This window comes from Brachyhypopomus gauderio, chromosome 7 (genome assembly GCF_052324685.1).
Source record: "Brachyhypopomus gauderio isolate BG-103 chromosome 7, BGAUD_0.2, whole genome shotgun sequence".
NCBI lineage: Eukaryota > Metazoa > Chordata > Actinopteri > Gymnotiformes > Hypopomidae > Brachyhypopomus > Brachyhypopomus gauderio.
Window position 1 is genome coordinate 26,399,920 of NC_135217.1, and position 26,605 is coordinate 26,426,524.

The following is a 26,605-nucleotide window of genomic DNA, read 5'->3' on the forward strand; positions in this document are numbered from 1 at the left end:
CAGTTAAACAGTAAAGCACCAATCAGCATACAGTTAAACAGTAATGCAAGCGCACCAATCAGCATACAGTTAAACAGTAAAGCACCAATCAGCATACAGTTAAACAGTAATGCAAGCGCACCAATCAGCGTACAGTTAAACAGTAAAGCACCAATCAGCGTACAGTTAAACGGTAAAGCACTAGTCAGCATTCAGTGCAAAGGTAATGCAAGCGCACCAATCAGCGTACAGTTCAACGGTAATGCAAGCGCACCAATCAGCGTACAGTTAAATGGTAAAGCACCAATCAGCGTTCAGTTCAACGGTAATGCAAGCGCACCAATCAACGTACAGTTAAACGGTAAAGCACCAATCAGTGTACAGTTCAACGGTAAAGCACCAATCAGCGTACAGTTCAACGGTAATGCAACAGCATACAAGTCTGAAAGAAAATATACCTACTTAAAACTGATGAATCTACTGATTGTAACAATCCATCTCCTTTTTTGAAGTAGTCGAGGAAAAAAGACGTTCTCTGCCTGCCTCAGTATCATACGATTTCTTCCTCCAAAAATTCCCCATCCAATTTAAGTAAGCATGTAGAGGTAAGATAATTTCTTAGGCCTACTGGTCATTTATCTTAAAGAGAAATCTAACAATATCTTGCAGCAAACCGTTTCTTTGTGTATGTTAAAATAAGTCGGACTTTATCATTGTATTCATGGTTAGTTAGCTAGCTAGCTAGCTATGTAGGCTATTGCTAGTACTCAACCGAAACTGCCTTAGCAACGCACTCGGCATGTTAGCTGAAGTTAGCTGGCTAGTTATTTGTTTTACCATAGTTCATAGTATTTGGAGCTTCCAAAAATGCATTGATATTGTAAAATAATAAACATTTGAACATAGCACTTTATGTTAGAAAACAAATTATATTTAATAGGTTTTACATGCAGAGCATGGTGCTAAAACAGTTAGCAGGTAGCTGCTAGTTGATATTTTGTCTTAAAGTTTTGTGCTTTTGCATATGCTAAAACTTTCTAAAGTATTCTGCAATAACTAAATTATTCTGTATCCTATTTGGATGGTGCAGTAAAATACAGGAAATGTTTATTTTATTCATCAAATAGAAGGAGACTGATATCTGGATTTGCAATTGCAAATAAATCTTTAACCAAAATATTGCTTGTTCACAAAAAGTTACTTCATAGCTACTTGGTCCTACCAAATAGAAATTACATGCCTTCTGTGTTTTCTGCTTTTGATAATTTTAATAAACAAAACAAAACTAACACTATAATCATAAAATATTTGTGTACAAAGAGTCGAGCCTGTCCACATAAATTCGGTGATTATGCAAGAGTCATGGTATAGAGAGAAAAGGATATTAGAGCTTTATTGAAATAGCCTAACTAATGGAACATTACTTTCAATACTTAAGTACATTTGAAGGCCAATACTTTAGTACTTTTACTCAAGTAGAAATGACATTTCTCCATAATCTTAAAGTTTGCACACTGTTAAAGCATGTTTTTTTATAGAGTAATTCTTAATGAAAAATATTTTCTCTTAATAAAGAATTTTTTAATGTGTCACATATTATAAATTATTCAGTATTTATATATAGTAATATTTGTGTCAAAATATTTGTTCTTTGAAATTGAAGATAGCAAACCGATTCATTCTTCTGTTTAATATGACAAACTGCTAACATTTTCTCCTTTAATGTAAGGCCCTTCAGTTTGAGTCATCTCTGCTCCTAAAATAGTTATTGTTTTCTAATCTGATATACATATTACTTTACTATTTTTGCTTTGAGGTCTCTTCTTTGTAATGTTGTAACTTTTCTCAGTTATTCCATGAATAGCACAAAGAAAGTGTCACTCCATAATTCACCACAATTCACCATAGTTCTCCACAAATCACCATAATTCACATTTATTTCTCCACAATTCACCATAATTCACATTTATTTCTCCACAATTCACCATAATTTCAGAAGTGATGTGACAGGATGCTGGGCTGCTGGGCCAAGCTGAAACCTTGTGCCTGAAAATGTCGCAGTTGCTGGGCTGCCCGGCTGGAAGAGGAGCATGTGCCTGAAAGCTCAGGTCCTGCTCGTGTTACGCTGGCTTTGTTCCAGGTGTGATAAATGTCCCTGTCTGACGGAAAGCAAAGAGGAAAGGGAGGGATAAAACCACAAGGAACAACAACAACAAAAAAATGTCATTAATATCCAGCAAGTTTCCCATCCTGCTTTTGTGAATTTAAAGAAAATATGAACGTTTCTCCAGGTGCATGTTATAGAAATAGGATAGGACACTAACCTAAAACACCTGCTTTGGAAGCGAAAGACAACCTAGCAACGTTTCAAGTGTGTTGTTTGATTGGTTATGGTGATTGGCCCATTTACCCACAGTAATTATGGTGACTGTGCAGCAGATCCAAATAACCTTACAAAGAACAGATATTCTTTAGTAACCCTGGAAATGCACATCAGCGAGGGAGGTGACATCTCTGAACTACACAAGTCCAAGATGAAGCACAAAAATGCTGAATATTTATTGTTGGACATAAATCTAAAGCTATGGAGGTGCTGAGATTAAAGTGTGTGTGTGTGTGTGTGTGTGTGTGTGTGTGTGTGTGTGTGTGTGTGTGTGTGTGTGTGTGTGTGAGAGAGAGAGAGAGAGAGAGAGAGAGAGAGAGAGAGAGAGAGGGAGAGAGAGAGAGATCCCTGGTTTCCTGTTTAAGTAGTAACTGGTGCATTTGGGTGAAACTGGGATCTGTTTCTGTCAGATTCACTTCCTCATCTGGAAGAGGCCCATCCGCATCAGGAAATGACCAGTCACCGATCCATTAGAGCAGTATTTGAAGACATTTTTCAGCTTTCTTATTTCTCCTTTCCTTTTTCTTTGTCTAGACACACACTCACACATGATAATATGTTGTCTCACCTTAACTTCCATTAAAGCTGTCCTTATACTCAGCAAGATGCAAATGCTATTTCAACTGCAGCAGCTAGAGAGTTTTCGTCTGACCGTAGTCCCGCAGTCTGCAACCAGATCGCTGAAGATTCCCAAGCCCATGCAAACACACCCATTGATCACATCAATAACAAAGTTATTGATCACAGAGTCCACACTAATCAAATTGGGCCCTGGTTTGTTTGAAGTTAAAAATGGTTTGCAGTGGTGTTAATCTGTTCCACTTTTGGACTTTTGCACTGGCCACCCACTCAAACATACATGGAGGCAAAGTGTTATTTGTATTGTTACATTTACATTACGTCCATTTTAATTGCATCACCCACTAAACAGATCTCCCAGTAATGGCTCTCACTGAGAAAATTGCAATCATGTGTGGATGGCTGGCAGTGTAATGGATAAACCTAATTAATCTAATCTTGTTGTGTTCCATTATAGCAGCACTTTATCATTTCAACAGATGGAGGATGAAGAAATGAGGAGCAGGTGGAGCAACGGCTTGTGCTGGTGGGTGCTGCCCCTTCTGACACTGCAGCTGTAGGCCCTGCCCACTCAGGCCAGCCCCGCCCCAAGGCCTGCTTCAAGCTCCACCCCACACTGCCCCGACGTCACACTCTGCGAGTCTTCCGCACAGGACACCAAATAAGAAAGTAAGAAAAAAAAAGTAAAATAAATGGTGACTTCCTGATCATTAACTCCTGCTCCAAACATACTGCACACTCCACTGCTTCAGCCAATAGCATCGCTCCACACCAGAGGAGAACATGTTCGATGGTAATATGTCAGCATGTTTAATGAACATCAGTGTGCCAGAGGCCTTTGGGAAAACATTTGGGATGATAAATTGTAGAATAACTGTAAGTACTGTCAGTGCACACTGCCTCGTAAAGCATGTCTTACCCAGAACCCCTAGGGGGCATATCATGTCCAGTCAAAAACCGTGAACATATCGGGACAGAGAAGCAGCCGTTAACACTGCACCACTGACCAGTGACGTTACGATGCTGCCATGTTCAGCTTTAAACACTACATTGAGGTTAGGCTTCTCCAGCCTGACGTGTTTGTAACATCATATGTGTCAGCGGTACGAGGAGAATGCAACAGAATCCTAAGTAGGTCTTGTAAAGTAGGTTGAAAATGTTCAATGTATCAGTGTGCTCAGAAACAAGTAGAAATGAGTATCAGAGCAGGTTATCAGATGAGTTGCTTAAAATGTGTGGGGTCAGCTGTAACATACTGTATAATATGGGTTATTCTATATTATGACATAATATAGGTTATCCTGTATTATGACATCATATGGGTTATCCTGTATTATGATGTATAAATATGGGTTATCCTGTATTATGACATCATATGGGTTATCCTGTATTATGACATTAATATGGGTTATCCTGTATTATGATGTATAAATATGGGTTATTCTATATTATGACATAATATAGGTTATCCTGTATTATGACATCATATGGGTTATCCTGTATTATGATGTATAAATATGGGTTATCCTGTGATGTCATGCAGAACACCAAGGAATGATTCTATTATGTATCCAAGAGGCAAGTTGCAGTTTGATGTCGTTTCTCGCTGGTTCTAGCTGTGTAACAGGAGCGCTGGGCCTTGGCATCGCTCATCTTGTAGCCATGTGTGGTTGACACACGGCACTCCCGCCTCCTTCAGCATGAGGTCTTATCAGGGCGACGTGGTCGCGTTACCCATGTAGCACTCTCGTTACGCCCACAACGTAGCCGCATTGAGCAGGAGGCTGAGTGGGTATGAGCTCTTGACTGAAGAGTCTGAAAGTCATGTCTAGACGGAAGAGTCTGAAAGTCATGTCTAGACTGAAGAGTCTCTTTTTTTACTTAATCTAACTCACTAGTGTCTTACAGTCCTGGGCTCCACTGCAGTGTGTGCCATACTGGAAAGCACAGTATCAAAAGTAACATGTTTCCTGTTTAGACTGTTCATAAGGAAGATATGGAAGTATTCCTGTGGTAAATGTTTAATTATATATTTACTGTAATATCAATAAAGTGCTCAAGTGTTGTCAGGACTATGAAGCAACGTTTGCATCTTTAAAAGGCACTCACTTCTCCCACATCCTTTGTTGACTAGATTTTAATTCAGTTAGAATTAAATTCCTACAGTCACACTCTAGGGCTTTTATTAGCACAAAGACCCATGAAGTCAGCACCGTGAGCCGCGAGTGGTGTGTTTGAGTGCTGGGGCCGTCCGTGGTGTTTGAGTATTTGAGTACTGCGGGGGTGAGTGGTGTGTTTGAGTACTGGGGCCGTCCGTGGTGTGTTTGAGAAGCAACCCGAGCCACACTTTTTGCATAGTGTCCAACAGCCACTACACTTTTCAGCAAGTGAATTATTCTAAATCAAAATGTGTTTCTACCACTTTGATGTCCCCCCCCCAACCTCCTGGGCATCCACAGTCCTCTGCTGCAGTGCTGTGTCCTTGAACAGCCTTTTATGTGCTGTGCAAATAGCATGCTCCATTTCTCTGGAATTGTCTTCATGTGGTGTAGGAGTGCTGGAACCCTCCTCTTCATCTTCATCACACTCAGAACCTCCTTCCAGAGCTGCGTTTCCCCACCAGCACTGTTAACACGGCACCTTTCAGGCCTCCTGCTGCAGTGATTACACTGACATTAAGCACGGCTCTGAAAACTCTATACACGTCAAAAACAAAAACACCTCTAAAGTCTGTATCCAAGTATGGTAACACAATTGCTAAAATTAAACTCAACACATCCATTTCCACTACAGCCTTTCAGGGTAATTACAATACACTTGTGTGTACTTGTGCTACTTTAGAATAATTTAGACATCTTGTGTTTTTACCTCATGATCATTTCTTTCCTTGACTTCAACCACAAGGCCCAAAATGTGCAATCTGTTATGTGAAGTAATGTCCACACACATCATGAAATGATGATTTAGAAAAAACAAAAACACCAGAGAATTTCTGTTTGCCTCGTGTCCTGAATCGTCCTGAAAGCAGGACAATCAGGACGGCTCTGCAGCACCTTCTGTTCTCTCCGTCTCTCTTTCAGTTCCAGCGTTTTCACTCAGACTAATTTTAGTCCGACTAATTTGCTGTCAGACATGCGGTGCTCTCTCAAAAGCAGGCAGACTCCAGAAATTAATTTATCCAAATAACCAAGGCGGCGGGCGAGCCTGGCGGGCCACTGCCACGCTCGCAACAGCAAAGCCCCCTTTTGAAGTCTGGAATGTTTTGACTGACTTAAAACAGGGCAACAGGAATGAACGTATCGTTTTCACTGACCGACAGGATTCTTAACCATTTTCATACATGAGGAAGAAAACAAAGAATAAATGCCCGGCAACCAAAAAACAAAAAAAAAAAAAATGTTGAATCAGTGTGAGCCCAGTGTGAACTGTAGGGGTGTTAGTGGGCTCGGTCCCTTCTGGGCACTGTGGTGTAGTTTTTAGTTCACGCTGGGGACTGGTGCAGTGTTCATGCACTACTCTCTGCAGAACTATGGAATTCGTTTGACATTTGTTCTCCTGTTGTGCCAGTTCTGTGCTGAACAAACAATAACTTACTTGACATGTGTTGGTCAAGCATTTAGGAATGCGCTCTTGTTGGTCACAGACCATTTCCACAAATGTTCTAACACTGATTAAAAGTCTGGTAATTGGTGATTATCAGTAAACACTTCATTTATGTGTTTTACCAGGTAGAGCGCAATGTACAAATCTGTTCTGTGCTCATTAAACAAATCGGTTCTGTGCTCATTATATGCAGTTAATATGTGGATTTGAGTTAACACACATTCAGTTGATCAATACGCAGTGTTTATTAACTCAAAATATGTCTGAATGACACATTAAGTTGGCTTTAATAAAACAGCAGTAAAATGGTTCATTACTAAATCTCCTGGGTGATAATTAAGGTTAGTGTACTTTAAAGAAGCCAGGAAAGAACACAGAAACCCAGGCAGTTTGCTGCAAGGGTCAGTTACGTTTCCACCGCGATAAATAATTCAATACTCTACTGCCATGCTGCAGTGGGCTGAAATCCCTAATGACAGCTTTAATAACCTATGACTCAGCTAGCTACTATACGTCTGACATCTCAACATCCCCCCCAACAAGACTCTCTCTCTCTCTCTCTCTCTCTCTCTCTCTCTCTCTCTCTCTCTCTCTCTCTCTCTCTCTCTCTCTCTCTCTCTCTCTCTCTTCCAGACTGTGTGTGTCACTGACATTTTTAGCTTTTCCTAACACTGTGCTAATGTTAATGTTATGAAGCTCTGGTTCTTCATTAACATAAGTGAGCTTCTTGGAGAAACAATCATTCCTTCAGACTAAATTATAATAGTGAGGGTGCTGTGGGGTTTTGTGCGTTCACCAGGATATGTTGTGACTGCAGGTCTTGTTCAAATGTTTATCCAAGGAAGTGAAGTGCGTATGTAAATTGATGGACTCTTTACTATTTCCTTGTTCCTGACAGTGTCCTCACACCTGGGTTGCAGGAGGGTTATCACTAAGATCACCCGCTTCAAAACTGGGTCCATCATATTGCTTTTACTGTAATTCCCTTCTGTTTATTCAAGCCCTGCTCTCCAACTGAGAAAATAGAGAACACATTTTATGGAGCTTTAAGTCCCTGATGCCTAATTCTGACTTTGAAATATTCAGGAATACGTTGAATTAATTGGGCTGTGCAGAGTGTTTGAACCTGCTGTAGCTAATACTGATATAAGAGCAGAAACCTCAACCATGTCCAAACGCCCAGCCATGGAAGCTTTGGCTCACAGCTTTCCTGAAGCCATTCCCATGAGTTGGCAGAAGGAAATAAATCTCTTTATAGTGATTAAATGTTTGACAGTTGAGTTCGCACAGATCTTTCACTAATGCAGGCTAGCAAGGCAGACACTTAAGCTTGGACACTTCGGCCTGAACAACCATTTAGCAACCAGCTTGCAGGTGTGGCCCCCCGTGGACTGAGGGACCATCTCAGGAATGGATGACGCCATTATAAGAAATGACAACAGTGTTATTAAAGCAAATCGCATCAAGACACATCCGTACATCACATCTGCACACCACGTCTGCACATGACATCTGTACAGCACATCTAAACATCACATCTAAACATCACATCTGTACAGCACATCTAAACATCACATCTGTACATGACATCCCTAAATTATATTTGCACATCACATTTGTGGCTGTGGCTTTCCATTTTGTAATTATCCTGCATTATTTATGAAGAGATTGACGACGTCTCTATGCTGGCGCCCTCTTCACGCCGCCCCGGGCAGCTCTCTCGCGCCCTGCTACCTATTAATTATGAAAAACTGTAGGTCTCACTCGTTGGGTTTTATGGTCTCTTCCTGTTGAACTCGGTGTGGACGGCTGCTGTTTTAAATGGGTGCGTTAAGTAAATGTGGACCGCGTCCCAGCGGCCTTAAGTCATTCTCACATTATGTCATAAGAGCATCACCACTCCCTGCTGAACTCTGCAATGCTGCACATTTAAGCATGTTTTTCAGCACATGTGGTTAAACGATTTTTTGCGTTATTATGAATATGCGATATAAAAGCAAATAGGTACAGATTGAGCATTTAAGATTTTTTTTGTGTGTTGTTCACAGTAATTGAGTACATTAATTATTATTTTTTTATCTGAGCTATGGATGGCCAGAGTATTAAGTAACACAGCGCCCCCTTCTGTTGGAGGCCGTAATGATGCACTGAGCTGGTTGGAAATATTGCAGGAGAATGGGAGAGATGTGGCAAGCTTATCAGCTTCTTGGTTAGGTCATATAACTGGGATATTAGTAGGTCATATCCTACTGAGACCCCCGGAATAACTCACTCAGTCCTGATCCCCACTGTCACCACCTCTCCCAGTGTGTGAGGAGGTTTCATCGGGGGCTCAGTCAGCTGGAAACTTCTGTGTTTCCCTTTAACTTTGGGCTTGTAAAAAGAAGCTTTACTCAATGTGATAAACGTTCCCGTTCCAGCTGTGACGGTGCAGAGTGGATGTTGGGTGTGCAGCTTTGGTGGGGTGACCGACCGGCGAAGCAGCGCTCAGAACACTGGACAGGAGAAATGTGGGTGTCAATGGATCTGTTTACGTCCAGATGAATAATGCTTGAGTCTGAAAGGAACACTGGAATTCAGCCTGAATAAAAGTCTCTTTGTACTGAGGACATTTTGGAACAGTGATGGTTTGCAGTTGAACGTGCCAAGAGTTCACACACCTCCTCTACTCCCCTACACACTCCTTCACTACTCCTCTACATACACCTCCTCTACTACCCTACACACTCCTTCACTACTCCTCTATACTCCTCTACATACACCTCCTCTACTCCCCTACACACTCCTTCACTACTCCTCTACACACACCTCCCCAACTCCCCTACACACTCCTTCACTACTCCTCTACATACACCTCCCCTACTCCCCTACACACTCATCGCCTACTCCTACACACACCTCCCCTACACACTCCTTCACTACTCCTATACACACACCTCCCCAACTCCCCTACACACTCCTTCAATACTCCTCTACACACACCTCCCCAACTCCCCTACACACTCCTTCACTACTCCTCTACATACACCTCCTCTACTCCCCTACACACTCCTTCACTACTCCTCTACACACACCTCCCCAACTCCCCTACACACTCCTTCAATACTCCTCTACACACACCTCCCCAACTCCCCTACACACTCCTTCACTACTCCTCTACACACACCTCCCCAACTCCCCTACACACTCCTTCACTACTCCTCTACATACACCTCCTCTACTCCCCTACACACTCCTTCACTACTCCTCTACATACACCTCCTCTACTACCCTACACACTCCTTCACTACTCCTCTACACAGGGTTGCAATTACTTACTTTCTGAGGTGTATGCAAACATACTATCGGCGCCCCCCGCAATCCACCCGAACGTAAGATGGACACAAATTCAGTATTATATCTCATCGATTTGGCGCCCCCTCTAGTGCAGCGCCCCTATGCGTCGCATACGCTGCATACCCCCTTTTTGCGCCACTGCCTCTACACACACCTCCCCTACACACTACTTCACTACTCCTCTACATGCACATTTACATTTACATTTACGGCATTTAGCAGACGCTCTTATCCAGAGCGACTTACCAAAGTGCTTTGCATCTGATCACAGAATTCATCCTAGGTAATAGTACGGATAGGCCAGAATTCAAGATACCATTGAGTCAGACTACTACTAAACTACAGGAGTCAATGTCATTACTTAGTGTTTTGCAAGTTAGACGTTTGCCAAGAAGCACAATTAACCATAGACAGACATACAATTTCAGAACAACGGCAAGTGGTATCAGCCGAGTTAGTGCTCTGGTAAGAACTCAACAAACAGGTGGGTCTTCAGTATATGCTTGAAGATACACCTCCCCTACTCCTCTACACACTCCTTCACTACTCCTCCACATACACCTCCCCTACTCCCCTACACACTCCTTCACTACTCCTCTACATACACCTCCCCTACTCCCCTACACACTCCTCCACTACTCCTCTACATACACCTCCCCTACACACTCCTTCACTACTCCTCTACATACACCTCCCAAACTCCTCTACACACTCCTTCACTACTCCTCCACATACACCTCCTCTACTCCCCTATACACTCCTTCACTACTCCTCTACATACACCTCCTCTACTCCCCTACACACTCCTTGACTTCTCCTCTACATACACCTCCCCTACTACTCTACACACTCCTTCACTACTCCTCTACATACACCTCCCCAACTCCTCTACACACTCCTTCAATACTCCTCTACATACACCTCCCCTACTCCCCCACACACTCCTTCACTACTCCTCTACATACACCTCCCCTACTCCCCTACACACTCCTTCAATACTCCTCCACATACACCTCCCCTACTCCCCCACACACTCCTTCACTACTCCTCTACATACACCTCCCCTACTCCCCTACACACTCCTTCAATACTCCTCTACACACTCCTTCAATACTCCTTTACATACACCTTCACTACTCCCTTACACACTTCTTCACTACTCCTCTACATACACCTCCTCTACTCCCCTACACACTCCTTCACTACTCCTCTACATACACCTCCCCTACTCCCCTACACACTCCTTCACTACTCCTCTACATACACCTCCCCTACTCCCCTACCCACTCATTCACTACTCCTCTAGATACACCTCCCCTACTCCTCTACACACTCCTTCACTACTCCTCTACATACACCTCCCCTACTCCTCTACACACTCCTTCAATACTCCTCTACATACACCTCACCTACTCCCCCACACACTCCTTCACTACTCCTCTACATACACCTCCCCAACTCACCTACACACTCCTTCACTACTCCTCTACATACACCCCCCTACTCCTCTACACACTCCTTCACTACTCCTCTACATACACCTCCCCTACTCCTCTACACACTCCTTCAATACTCCTCTAGATACACCTCCCCTACTCCCCTACACACTCCTTCACTACTCCTCTACATACACCTCCCCTACACACACCTTCACTACTCCTCTACATACGCCTCCTCTACTCCCCTACACACTCCTTCACTACTCTTCTACATACACCTCCCCTACTCCCCTACACACTCCTTCACTACTCCTCAACATACACCTCCCCTACTCCCCTACACACTCATCGCCTACTCCTACACACACCTCCCCTACACACTCCTTCACTACTCCTATACACACACCTCCCCAACTCCCCTACACACTCCTTCAATACTCCTCTACACACACCTCCCCAACTCCCCTACACACTCCTCCCCTACTTCCCCACACACACCTCCTCTACACCACTACACACACCTCACCTAATCCTCTTAAGTGCACACAATACCTGTTCCCTGTGCATTTTTGTTGCTGTTACAGTATATTCACATATCATTATGTATAGTAAAAGCAAAACCACAGAACGTGGAGCCCCTCAGTGTCTCAGACCACTGGACACTAACGCATGTTCCTGAGGCCAAATATAGGTGGAAATCATAGACCTGTTCGTTGTGGGAGTGCAGTTGTACATTTTTAAGTGTAATAACAGCCTTATTTATAAATAAGTAATATATAGGTGTGGTAAAATTTTATTGCTGTCACTTAAAAACCAGGCTTTAAAAAAAGATTCTAAAAAAAGATGCTCCATGCTCTGACACCCGGTGGTTGTTGATTCAGCCTATGATTCAACTTGATGCATGGCAGACCCATCAGATCTGCGCTGTCTTCTGCTACTGTGCAGCTGTCTTCTTAAACTGTGCAGCTGTTTTTTATAACTGTGCATCAGTCTTCCAGAACCATGCAGCTGACTTCTATAACTGTGCAGCAGTCTTCCGGAACATTGCAGCTGACTTCCGGAACTATGCAGCTGACTTCTATAACTGTGCATTAGTCTTCCGGAACATTGCATCAGTCTTCCGGAACTATGCATCAGTCTTCCAGAACTGTGCAGCAGTATTCTGGAACTAGCTGTGCTATACTTATTTAGGTTAGAAGCCTCAATCCTCACTAACCAAAAGAAAAGAAAAGGATTGTTTGCAGAGAAGATTGAATTTGACTTCATTCGGAAGGTGTTTTACGTCTGTCAGCACGTTGACTTTCCCTCTGACTAAGGATCGCATGTTCTGACCATGGTTATACATATGACCCCCTGCAATTATTTCAACGGCACATGATATGGCATTATCGCACTGCTGCTAGAAGTGCTTATGTGTCCTTATCTGAACTGCAGAACCGTCACTCTGTTAAAGATTCTCTTTACCACAAATTCACAGCCCTTCGCTTTAGAGGGTGATCCCTCTGCAAGTCGTTACGAGGCCGTCGTGTTGGGCTGTAGTGTGTAGTGAAATTAAAATGATGCAGTTCCACGAGCCCACTTTGGATCTGGACCCGCAGGGGTTTGGGAGTGTGAGATCTCATCAGCTCTTAAATAGGGTAAACGTCTGTCGCTGAAAGGTGTTTACTGCTGCCTGACACAGTCTGACAAGTGCAGAGGCCACAGAGCTATCCTGCTTCCCCTCAGATCGGCCTTCACCAAATTAGAATGGTGTTGCTACAGCCGGCATACCCTCCACGTCCGTCCAGGCCTACAGGAGGAGAGGCAGCGGGGCAGAACTTCGGTTTGGACGCCAGCCGGAACTACTTAAGGGGCTGACGTTTTCAAGGGACAGGTGGTGCGAGTGACATAATATTGGCTTGGTTGCGAGAAGTTGACATATTACAATGAGCCCTCTGCCAGAGGAGTAATTATCATGTCAGTATATGAGAATTCACTGTGACTAGAACATATTTTGTGAGGACACGCTGAGAATGACGATGAACTCACCTGTTTGACTGTTATTAGATTCCCGCGTTTAATGGCGATTTCTCTTCTTAAGGGTGGAGCCCATCTCCTTCCTGAACATGCCTTGGCCGATGAAGCTATTTGTGGCCGTCCCCCTCGTCCTGCTGGCCTGCTCTCTTTGCGCTGGAATGCCACTCAGAATGCAGAAAATATATTTAGTTCCCGCCAACAGACAGCAAGAGGCACCAGCAGGTCTGGCCGAGAGCGGCAACGGCTCAGAGTGTCACAGGCTGCTCCTCTGTAGCGCTGGTGTGTCTCTCCTTCACCAACCCTCGGGCTGATTAATGTACTGCGTTTAAACGAAACGTGAAAATGAGTGAAAGTGATAAATATTTTTGTTTCGGCCCTTCAGACTCACTGTAAATATCAAGGCTGTTCTGCAGTCAAACTGCCGCCTGTGGATATTTAACCGTTTAACGATGGATACGAGCATTTTAATGGCAGAATCAAAATGTGTTCCTAAGGATCTCAGACCTGCGAGGTACAGGACAGGTTCAGGGGTCAGGACAGGGACAGGGACAGGGGTCAGGACAGAGACGACAGGGTCAGGTGATTCTGCCGTGCTGCGTGACACTTCTATTCTCCTCAGTGAGGTAGAATCTTCTTCTGGGACATTTCTCCGAAACACACATGTAAATTAATGAATTATAATCCAGCTAAATTCTCCTCTTCCAGGACTGAATGGCAAATACAGAACCAAATCCCAAACTTAACCAAATCCCAAACTTAACCAAATCCCAAAACCCATCAAATCCCAGTTGCAGAAGCACCTGTATTTAAGGTCTGTGTGCCCAGGCTTTCGTGAATGTGTCCCAACATGTGTCAGCAAATCTTAGAACAAATCCGTCGGCTCAGACAGGAAAGAGCTAAGAACAATGCCCAGATAAACGAATCACCTCAGACAGGAATGAGCTAAGAACAATGCCCAGATAAACGAATCACCTCAGACAGGAATGAGCTAAGAACAATGTCCAGATAAACGAATCACCTGTGTGGTAGCAGCACACTTTTGCTTGCAGCTACTTGGCAAGTGACGTCTGCCTGTTTGTCCTGAGCAACGGTCAAGCTGCTGTCCAAACACCACCCGTCGTCAAGAAACCGTCATACACGCTTCCCAGGACAGAGTGACTGAGCAAGTCATCAGAAAACACAAATATAAATATTTGTATATAAATATACAAATGATGCCACATGTAGTTTAAAAGAAGCTTTGGAAAAAGCAAGATTGGATCACGAGTTTTAATCTCATATGTCTAAAATTAATACAAATAAAATGGTTAAAATAGTGTGAAGTGTTAAAATTGTAATCCTGTTAGCCTCCTCTTGGTTTATTTTATTTTCTTATTTTTAATAATCTTGGAAGATCATCCTTATTAAAGCATCAAACCCACTGAGATAATGGAGCGCTTACCCTGCGGACAGACATCTTTTTCCTATGACAGTAATTTACATGTGATTTATTTAGAGAACAAGACTCTTGGCTAATTGTATTTGGAGATTTTCCTTTGTTTTAGGAGTCATTAGCAGCTTAGCTTAATCCAATTTGGACAATTTCATCAGGCCATTTTGGAAAACCTCTCAGAGCTCATCAGAAAGATGCATTTATTGCTAAGTGTCCTCTATTACATTAACACACAATAACGCAGCTAGGGACTGCTGCAGACGTTTGAGTGCAATCCAGTTAACACTCTGCCAATTCCCTTTTTTACTGGGATGCAATCAATTTTTATTCATTTTAAAACCGAAAGGCTTTCTTTCATTGTGTGCCATCTCCAGCTTATTATGAGGATAAATATATTACTCCATTGTTTGCACAAAATGCTAATGTTTATGGCTGTGATTTCCTCTTTAAAATGGACCGCTGTGTCTGTTTGTGTATCAGAGCAGCACACCGGGCCGGGCCCCACTCCTCTCAGCTATCCTGCCAATCATTTCCCACAGACGTGAACAAGCACATTTGATAAAGAGTGGCTTTAATAGTGCACACTACCGGGAAATGTATCTCTGTTTCCTTTTTTTAACATTTATCTGCTTTTTTAAAACTGTTTGTCTGTAGGGGAATGTTTCTTGGAGCACGTTTTTATGATGTGTATTGAAAATGAGCATATAATATTTTCATGGTGGTAACGCTATCTGTTTGGGTTGGATCCTCACAGACTCACGGTCGTCCGTGCCCTGACCAAATCTTCCTCGAGCTGTGTACACAACATTCTTCGGCATGCCTCCTCTTCAGTGTACCGACGTTGCGATATAATTTCATTTAGGGTGAGTGTGTGAAAAACCCTTCACACTCGATATCTGTCTGTTCTGAAGTGCCTGCAGACACTCATTACCTAGATGTGTATCAGAGACTCGGAGGGGCACAGCAGATCCTTAAGTGCTTCTGGAGAGCAGACGCACAACGAGAGCTTCCTAATGACTCCCACAAGAGAGGGTGTAGGGGGATCTTTAATATCCGATAAGTTCTACCCTTCATAATTCTCATGCAGGAACGTGTGACCTACGTGGAAAGAGTATCCGGTGTGTATGGGCTTTTCCCACAGCTGAACGCTTCCATCCTTCTGTTTTCCATTTGTCGTTTTATGGTCGGCACACAGTCTGAAGAGACAGGCCCATCGCGTGGCCACCGTGTCGTTTATTTTCCGGGAAAGAAGGCAGCAGCAGTGTGGCTCTGGAATGCCTTTCAGTCTACTGATGAGATGACAACTTATCACTGATCTATCTTTACTTCGAAAGAGTCGTTAAATAATGTACGTATGGAGGTGCATTAGGCTCCACTTCCGCATCCTCCCAACGATTCACCCAAGCTTTAAGCGACCACGTCTATCTGGCCTCTGTGATCCTCAGGCTTTCATTTAATTCAATTATCCCCTAATGAAATCTACTATAATGAGATTAATTTTAATTATTCATCAGTAGACGAATTGCGCAAGAGAAGCCATTAATAATGCATGGAGCCACTAAATATTTTTCAATTCATCACCTTCTCTTTTGTAAAAGGTGCTATGTATTAAGAGGACAGCAGTCTCACAGTGATGGGAGTCAGAGATGCAGGCAGGTGTCTGCAGACAAAACGTCAGCAGGCTCAAAATATAATTGATAGGGCTCGGTTCTGTCATGGTTCTTGCCCCTGGTGGTATTGTAACTATTAGACATTAGCAAGGTTTATGCAATACGTAAAATATAGAAATAAAAATTGTAACAATTTCAAATTCTGGCTACAGTGTTTACAGCATTTTCTACTGCAGTGTTTACATGTTTTCAAATAATTTTTTAGAACACGTCATATTCATGTTGTATGCGCAGTGCCATCACACGTAAATTTGTAAACATACATGTTAGTGAGCAATGTTAACACATGTAAATGCGTGAACATGTCATTGAGCAGTCATCACACATGTAAACATGTATACATACAGTATGTCAGTGAGAATCACGTGTAAATGTCTAAGCACACGTCAGTGAGCAGTGTCATCACGTGTAAACATGTAAACACGTGTAAGTGAGCAGTCATCACACATAAAAATGTAGACACACGGGTCAGTGAGCAGTTTCATCACATGTTTAAACATGGAAACACATGCATAAGCGAACAATATTATCATACATGTACTGTAAATATGTAAAAACACATGTCAGTGAGCATTGTCATCACATGTGTAAACATGTAAACACATGTGTCAGTGAGCAGTATCATCACATGTGTAAACATGTAAACACACGTGTCAGTGAGCAGTATCATCACACGTGTAAACATGTAAACACACGTGTCAGTGAGCAGTGTCATCACACGTGTAAACATGTATACACACGTGTCAGTGAGCAGTATCATCACATGTGTAAACATGTAAACACACGTGTCAGTGAGCAGTATCATCACATGTGTAAACATGTAAACACACGTGTCAGTGAGCAGTATCATCACATGTGTAAACATGTAAACACACGTGTCAGTGAGCAGTATTCCCTGTAGCAGTTTGTTCATGTAGCCGTGCTGCAGTAACCCAGGCCACTAACCTTACACTCCTGCATGAACAGATGTTTCCTCTTTTTCATAACCAGCTCTTGGATTTATTTATAAAGAATATTCCCGAAGACAGAATGTCCAGACAGAGCTCCTTTATAAGCGCTCGTCAATAAGTGATCAATAATTCAGACCTGCAGCAGGCTCACAGTGAGGCCAAGTTTCAGCTAACTTGTAATTTTGGAAATTGCATAGTCATTATGTGCTGGGTCATTCATGGTGCTGGTGAGGACCAGGCCAATCAGGGGACATGAAGAACACCTTCACTGCTTTTCTCAAACTCAGCAAACATTACACATTGTCCAGTTAGAATGATTTAACATATACAATACAACATGAACCTGTTACACTGTATGAAGAAATAATAACACCACTGCAATCATTTCAGAAAATGATTACCTACAGACAGTATTAAACAGACAATATTAAACAGACAGACAATCATCTACTGACAGCAATATTAAACACATAAATGATCATCTACTGACAGCAATATCAAACAGAACTTATTGTAAAGAAGTAACAGAACACAGGAGGAACTGAGACCGGCACAAGTACTCTGCTGTCACAGTGAGGAGATCCAAACAGCCCAATATTCTCACTGGCCAGTAACTAAACGGAGTGATATGTGCTTTGTTCTGGTCAGCCCAACCCAGGAGCAAGCAAGCAGAGCCATTCCTGCTCAGTGAAAGAACCCGCCTCCAATCACGGTAGGCTCCATTCAGGCAAGCAGGCCTCTAATTGCCAAAACCAGTCTTACCTGTTTCACATCCAAATCCGTCACTATTCTTTGGAATTGTATCCACGGCAACAGGAAGTTTTTTGACCTATAAAAAGTCGCGAGTCATGTTGCTGAAACTTGGCAGAGAGTGTTACCATGGTCACTTCTCTATTTATAGTCTGATGGAGCTAGACACTCTGGGTTCTCTTTTATGCTCCTGCAGGCCTGGGAAAACTTTCAATAAACACTTTTATCAGATTTTTTAAATTTATGTCAAACAGGCAGTTATTTAAAAGTTTGTGTAATTTTGCAATAATTAATTGTGTGTATTGGTTAGAAGTATAATGTAATATTAATAAATTAAGGGAAATAATTTCACATTTTATCCTTTACCATTTAGTTTTTATAAAATATTTTAGAATTTTTGTTTTAATTCAAATTTAAGTTGCTGAATGAAAATGTTCTGTCTCTGTCCAGTAATAGACAGCTGGGGGATACAGAAGTGTACTCACACACTCAGAATTGTCTCTGATGCCACTGCTTCTGATGTCACTGCTGCTGATGTCATTGCTTCTGATGTCACTGCTTCTGATGTCACTGCTGCTGATTTAATTGCTGCTGATGTCATTGCTGCTGATGTCATTGCTGTTGATGCCACTGCTTCTGATGTCACTGCTGCTGATGTCATTGCTGCTAATGTCACTGCTTGCTTTATTGCTGAAGCTCAGAGCTCATTATTTTGATTAGATTTGAAACATTTCATGGCCAAGTGTGATGCCATTTTATTGTGATGCTGTATTAGTGTAATGCTGTATGTTGATGCTGTCCTAGTTGCGAGTTTTCCAGAACTAAACATTAAAGTTACAGATATGGTTACAGTCAGGATGAAAAGTGTACTTATCAAAAGCCTCTTTCATAGTATCAAGGCTTATTGCTCTTGTTCTGAGGAACTCTGGAATTAGTTCTGACTGAACTGCAATGTTAATGAAGATTATTTATTATTAAGTCCTACCATTATCAATCATGAAAGAAAAAAATCACATTTAATTAATAATTTTGACTGGGACAAAACACAGTTTAATCAGATCCATCAGGCTATTAATATGTGTATATAATAATCAGTACAATAACGAGAACAGTGCTCCATCAGTCAGACTGGGAGAAATAAAATAAAGTTGTGTTTTTCTAATGACACATTTCTCTCAGAGGAACCCATAAATCATGTTTCCTCCAGAATGGCCACGATGACTCTCACCTTCAGGTCTATTTCCTCCGAGTCTCTGTGGTCATATTTCTGTGAGCTGATTGGCTATCGGCCGAGCGAGTGCCGGAGGGGGCACGTGTCTCCAGCTGCTCTGCAGTTTTCTGCTGATTTTCTCAGTCATGTGCATTAGCAGGAATTCATCCTGGGCAGCTAATTCCCACAAAGGCCTTGGACATTCCCAGAGGAATCCAGCAATGTGAAGATGACGATCCTTGCAGCAGACATTTGCACCGTAAAGTTTAATAACCAGGAAAGATTTCCTAGAGTTCATTTATTAGTAATTTAGTGACACCAGCAAAAGTATTTAAGGATAGTTTTATTATTCTGTTAATCTGGGAGATTACTGCACTTAGGTGACGCATGAAAACACTGTTTATGTGTTAATTTCAGCATTTGCACTGTAAATATTTCCTGTGGTTATGGTGCTGTCTCATCACTCCCAGCTGTTGTTGGGTTGATGAAGGACCTTCTGCGCGAGAGCTGTGAGGTATTTTTAGCAGCTCCGCGAGTCCTAGTTTGAGAGATCACTTCTCCAGCGCCACTTCCGCAGGGAGGAAATCACCTGCACAGCGTTCACACCCAACACGCGAGAGGACCCAACAAGGAACGCTGACACCCTACCGTGTTCCTGCAGGCCTCGCAGTTCTGAGCTTTCTCTCAGTATTTCTTTAAGTATTATTAGAGTAATATAGCTCATTTATTCTCAAATGTCACCGTAAATAAGAGCAAGCAGATTTTTGAAGGTCTTCCTGTGCAGCTTGTTATGGTACTGCTAATAGCACCATTAATATTAACATAACTGTCCTCTGTGTAACTCGGTTGTTCACACGGATTCCAGTCAGCTGTATTTCTTGTAGTACTTTGTGAAAGTACTTTCCCTGCATACTCAGCCCCATGTGTCTACACACAGTAACTACCTCCTTACCCGCTAATATGCAGTTCAGTTCTGCATGCTTGTTAACCCCCTGGTTATTTTAGAACTTCTTGCTATGCCTCGAGCCACTTTATGTGGTAGCCATTGAAGGGGAGGAATATTCTCTCCTCTCCTAGTCGTCGGACCTCGGGCGAAACATTCGGCCAGCACCTTCCCCCGGTCCTGTAAAACGAACGGTATTCCACTCTCACATAATCCAAGCGTCTCCCGCAGACGAGGACACCGAGCACGAGACGCTCAGCTGTTAACCATCTAACCTGGTTAAAAATGACCTGAAGTCTGGCATCTGATCGCAACACACCCTGACGTGATATATGGTAAACAACATGGAATGATTGAATTATGTGTCCCAGATAGTCTCCAGGAGAACAAGTGTAGATTATTTTTAGTGCAGATTTTTTTTTCCTAGAAGACTTTAGAAGCTGTCTGATTACAGGCAGTGTAATTACGGGCAGGTCAGATAAACTATAAGACAATAAACTGTTAAACTTCTGTGAAATACTAATCCTGTGTCCCTCCCCTTTTCCATGTCTATGTCAAAACAGCTGAACATGTCTTTTTTAACTCCTGGTGTTCAGGATATGTCCCCTGTGCAGTCTGTCCTCCTCCCCTGAACTCTTCCAGGTTCGTGTCCCTCAGCACGGCGGACCACAGCTATTGTGCAGAGCGGCCCTACCCCAGTTAAAGTGGCTTTCGTCTGGCCAGTTTAAACATCCTTCAGCCGACGTTTGGCTAATGTGTTTTGGTTCCATGGACTCCCGGCTCCGTCGGTGTCGGGCGGCCCTGGTGGGGGATGGAGCCGGGGCTCTAACCTCTGCACCCCTGCCGGGAGTAGTCCCGGCCTGAAACTAATCCTCGTGCCTGCTGGAGAATGAGCGTCTTCTCCACAGGGGGACACAGGGGGACAGCCCCATCTCTGCAGCACAGCCACAGAGCTGCTGTGACCCGGGCTAGCTGGGCAAGGCAGAGGCACAAGGTAGGAGGACACAGCAGGGGAGGCAGGATAACCGAGGCAGGACGGCCGGTGGGTGAGGACTGTCAGCAACTTGAGTCTGTGTTACGACAAATGTTCGCTCACACAGTCCACGCCGTGTGCACACATGCCGAGTCATTACAGACAGGGCCTGAAAATTTATTACTAAACATATTGGTATTTTATGGGGGCAGCTGATTTGAGTTTAGAGGAGTCAGACGCACTTTCTTCATTTAGGAATTCCAGCAGAGGGACTTTCTAGGCTGCAGGCAGAGGAAGGGTTAACAGATGATCTGTGGTTCTAAGCGCTTCATGCCCTATGAATATGTTAAGGCTGAATTTAGGCAATTTCATTGTAGGCTACTTTAAAATGTGCCATATTTTTTGTCAATTGTGATTTTTTCACCGCATTCGAAATTTGTCCTCCGCTTTTTACCCATCTGTGCAGTTAGAACACACACACACACACACTATTGATTACTAGGGGGCTGTGGATCACACGTGCCCAGAGCGGTGAGCAGACCTAGCCCGGCGCCCGGGGAGCAGTTGGGGTTAGGTGCCTTGCTCAAGGGCACCTCAGTCATGACCTCAGGTCTGGGAATCAAACCCACGACCCTCCGGTCACAAGACCAGTTCCCTACCACCAGGCCATGACTTCCCACATTCTAAAAGTTGTTTGTTTATCTTTCATTTATGTAAATAACATAATTTTATACATGGCTAACACTGTAATAAAACTGCCATAATCAGGGTTAGGACTTCAACAGTATTAAACAGCTAAAATCATAGCAGTGTTTTAAATCACAGTCCTCACTGTGTTAAGTGTTTAAGTGGCGCTCCACCCTTTGGAACAATATGTCTCCATTGTGTGCTGCTTTTGCTTTTTTAATGTATGCGTTATGTATAAGTTATGTATTATGTATGTATTATGTATGAATTATATGGCGGAGTGAGAGTACACATAGCACTCCTGCAGGTGTGCGCATGAGCTCACATAAAGATGAGACCCCAGGACTCGAGAGCACACACTGTGATATGTAACATAGAATCAACTTTCTAAGAAGTGTACAATATCATATTCAAAAAACTTAACTGACGTTAAACCTTCGTAGCTTGCTGTATGTTGTTTGTTTTGAGGCTAACCAGTTGTTCTGTGAAAAGCAGGCTTTCAGAGTGGGGGGTACGGGTGCTCTCTCATCAGCCCTACAGACAAACAAACCTGATGTTTGTTTACAGAAAGCTGTGGCTTCACTGAAACTTTCAGTCACCACTTGAAAGTTCTTTACTTGCTACTAATTCACCTTAGGGGGCTTTCAAATGATATGTCTATGCTGTTGAAATCATTATAGTGGTGACGTCTTGTCATCAGCATCAAAGTTTGCCCTGGAGTCACATAAAGGCAGTACATGAATGTAGAGTTGTGGTGGTCTGGTTCGCCTGCGTCCGCCTTTATCTCCCTGCTGTAGGCAGCATCATGAGGCACCCTGTAGATGAAGAGAAACGTCTGTTATTTGAGTTACAGAGAATAAAACATTTTAGAAAAGAATGGCTTGGGCTTCCCTGTGGCTGGGTCCTTACTCTGATTGGTCAAATTTGTTTGTTAGCTACAGTTTCCAAGCAGTGCTTTTAGGCAAAGGAGTCAGGCAGGGGCGGAGCCACTGAATGGAGCTAACCTTTATTAAGTCTGGAGCTACAGGAAATAAAATTCAGGGTTTTGCTACCTTGCTAGCTGCTCCCAGAATGCAGTGCGTGACTTGGAGGCGTTCTACTCCCAAAAAGGAAGTCCAGTCACAGAGAACAGAGAGTGGTGATAGAACCCAATAGCAGCTGCCCAGCTACCTGACAAATGACAGCTTGGTAAGCCCCGGTGCTGTCCAAGTGTAAGAGGCTGGGGAGAAACCCAGGGGTCACACATTTTCTTTCTCTTTTCATCACCAGGGAAAAGCTTCACCTGGAAATGTTTAGATAAAAATGTAAAAGTTGTTGTTTTCATTAGACCATGAGCAAAGTTCAGGTTTCCTTTCTTGAGGGTGTCTTTTTTTTCTTTTTGGAAAGGACTTGTGGCAGAGTAAGAACCTCAACCCCCAACAACGACCCCCCCTATGGTGTAAACACCATAGTGGTCTTGCAAATATGCAACATATGTGCATGAAAACGTAACTGCCGTAACAGTGTGGACTGTTTACATCACTTCCCCTCTATGCACAGAATCATGTTTGCTATTAAACTTACAGCATGCTAACTCCAGTGCAGATATGGCACGTATGAGTCATTATGTGCTATGCAGATATAATTCACAAAAAAAAAGAATGTGCTGAATAATGACATCACACCAGCAGCTCATCTGTGGTTTTGTCTTCGATCGACTGAAATTTGCAGGGAAAATGAGTCCGTGAGCTCAGAGTGGGCGGTGCCTCGCTTGACTCAGAGTGGGAGGAGCCTCTGTGAGCTCAGAGTGGGCGGTGCTTCGCTTGACTCAGAGTGGGAGGAGCCTCTGTGAGGTCTGAGTTTGCCGTGCCTCACTGGGCTCGGCTGTAGCACAAATCTCCACACTATGGTGTATGTGGCTTTGTTTCTTGATAAGCTCCATGTGATGGAGGATGCAGTGTAGGAACCTTCTGGTAACACCTCAGATCTGCAACCTTCTGGTAACACCTCAAGGTCCCATCAAGATTATTCATAATAAACATTATTCATATTAAAGATCATTCATAATACAGAATGGCTTTGCTTTTAATCATAGTCCACTTCTAATACTTTGGCCACTTCTCATATTTGTTGCTTCATAATTCATAAATCATTTTAGCGCTGATTTTACAGTTTTACAGTAATCATGTATCTAAATGCAACTAATATTCCCCATACAAGTGTACTATATTCCAGTTTTTTTAAGATCAATAAGTAAATACACAAATAAATAAACATTTTAAATGAAGTCAGATTTAGTATAGTTTATTTTATTGTGTTTAATATTTTATGATCTGCATTCAGATTTATATGAGTAAGGCAATTGAAACGTCATAGTCTTTTTTTGTTAAACTATGTGATGCATGAAATGTTAATGTTGTACTTACTTCTAGAGTGCATCGTCATCTTCTAGAGGTTGTGCTTTAATTAGATTACTAAAGTGCCCTACTCATGTAGCAATCAGTTGGACAAAAAATGGACATTGTATTTTACGTTTTATTTGTACAACTTTTGATTTAGTTCTGTTTCTTAAATGGGTTTAATTATTTCTTTTAAATGATTCAGTTGTTCAGTACAGATAGTCTTGGTTCGGTAATAAACTTCTCACTGAAGCACTGAAGCTGTTCACAGCTTTTATACCGTTTCCTGACAGTGGTGCGAACTAGAACTCTATCTGGAGCACGAATGTGAGCATGTTTGCTTGAGTCATAAACAGCTTTTGGTAATTATACTATGCAATTTGAAAATAACTCACTTTCAAAATTACATTGAAAGTTAATTTCATACAGCTGCTCAGCGAGAGTGAATGAGCTATAACTCGATTGGCTGCAATACCCCTCAGCTATTGCTAATAGTTACCTGAGAGTCCCCTCGCATTTATTAGTCTATTGAGTTATCAAGAACCTCTTCAAACTGCAATATATTTAATTTTGCAAGGTTGAAATGGGACCCGTCTGGTCTACCTGCAGGACGGGTCTCAGTGCATGGACATCACAGCTACATCAGCAGTGCAGCGCCTTTACACCAGAAAGGGACCAGTCCAGATCTATTAATACTGGAGACAGTGCACACAGGATCCACTCGTGCTGACCTGCTATCCCTTATATGGCTGCCAAGTACACAACACCTTCATGGCAAGCCTTAAGGAGCTTGAGTGTGAGCTTCCTGAGTTAAGGTGTTTGGGTGTGAGTACTTAGTGTTAAGGTGAGTTAAGATGGCTGTACAGTGCTTGTATATGTGTGTACAGTGTAAATGTGTTTGTGTATGTGTGTGCAGTGTTAAGGTGCTTTTGAGTGTGTACAGTGTTAAGGTGTGTGCGTATGTGTGTACAATGTAAAGGTGCCTGTATATGTTTGTACAGTGTTAAGACGCTTGTCTGTGTGTACAGTGTTAAGATGCTTGTGTATGTGTGTACAGTGTGAAGAAACCTGTGTATGTGTGTATGGTGTTAAGAAGCCTGTATATGTGTGCACAGTGGTAAGGTGCTTGCATATGTGTTTACAGTGTTAGGAAACCTCTGTGCTTGTGTATGTGTATACAATGTTAAGGTGCTGGGGTATGCGTGTACAGTGTTAAGGAGCTTGGCTATACAGTGTGTGTGTGTGTGTGTGTGTGTGTGCAGTGTTGAGGTGCTTGTGTGTGTGTGTGTGTGTGTGTGTGTGTGTGTACAGTGTAATGGTGCTTTTATATGTGTGTACTGTGTTAATGTGCATATGTATGTGTTTACAGTGTCAGGGTGCTTGTGTATGTGTGTACAATGTAAAAATGCTTGTATATGTGAGTACAATGTTAAGGTGCCTTTGTGTGTATGTACAGTGTTAAGGAGCTTGTGTATGTGTGTACAGTGTTAAGGAGCTTGTATATGTGTGTGCTGTGTTATGGTGCTTCACTATATGTGTGTGCAGTATTAAGGTGTTTGTGTATGTGTGTACACTGTTAAGGTGTGTGTGTGTGTGTGTGTGTGTGTGTGTGTGTGTGTGTGTGTGTGTGTGTGTGTGTGTGTGTGTGTGTGTGTGTGTACAGTGTTAAGGTGCTGTAATATGTGTGTACTGTGTTATGGTGCCTGTGTTCATGTGTACAGTGTTAAGAAGGCTATGTTTAAGTGTACAGTGGTAAGGTGCTTATGCATGTGTGCATGGTGTTAAGGTGCTTGCATATATGTGTTCAGTATTAAGGTGTTTGTGTATGTGTGTATAGCGTTAAGAAGTCTCTATATGTGTGTACATCATTAAGAAGCCTGTGTATGTGTGTACAGTGTTAAGGTGCTTATGTATGTGTGTACAGTGTTAAGGTGCTTGTATATGTGTGTGCAGTGTCATGGTGCCTTTATGTGAGTGCAGTGTTAAAACGCTTGTGTATGTGTGCATAGTGTTACAAAGCCTGTTTATGTGTGTTCAGTGTTAAGGTGCTTGTGTGTGTGTGTGTGTGTGTGTGTGTGTGTGTGTGTGTGTGTGTGTGTGTGTGTCTGTATAGTTCTAAAGCTTTTGTTGTTTTCTCTCCATTAACAATTTTTTTCTTCTGCATACAATAACTAGATTCTGAGAAGTTAACCAGATTCTCAGAAGTCATCAGCAACATGTCAAGGCCTTAGATATCCTGTGTAGGTAACATATAATGGCTAAGCTGTATAGCTGAAT

General features: G+C 42.6%; 1 long non-coding RNA gene across 1 annotated transcript; it reads right to left on the minus strand.

The window, feature by feature from the left end:
• Window positions 1–1,924: 1,924 nt before the first annotated feature.
• Window positions 1,925–14,472, minus strand: LOC143518270 (uncharacterized). The gene is made up of 3 exons (XR_013132128.1): window positions 14,354–14,472; window positions 13,348–13,654; window positions 1,925–2,138 (listed from the first exon to the last, which is right to left on the minus strand). It is a non-coding gene; the product is annotated as an uncharacterized LOC143518270 (long non-coding RNA).
• Between the last annotated feature and the right edge of the window lie 12,133 nt (window positions 14,473–26,605).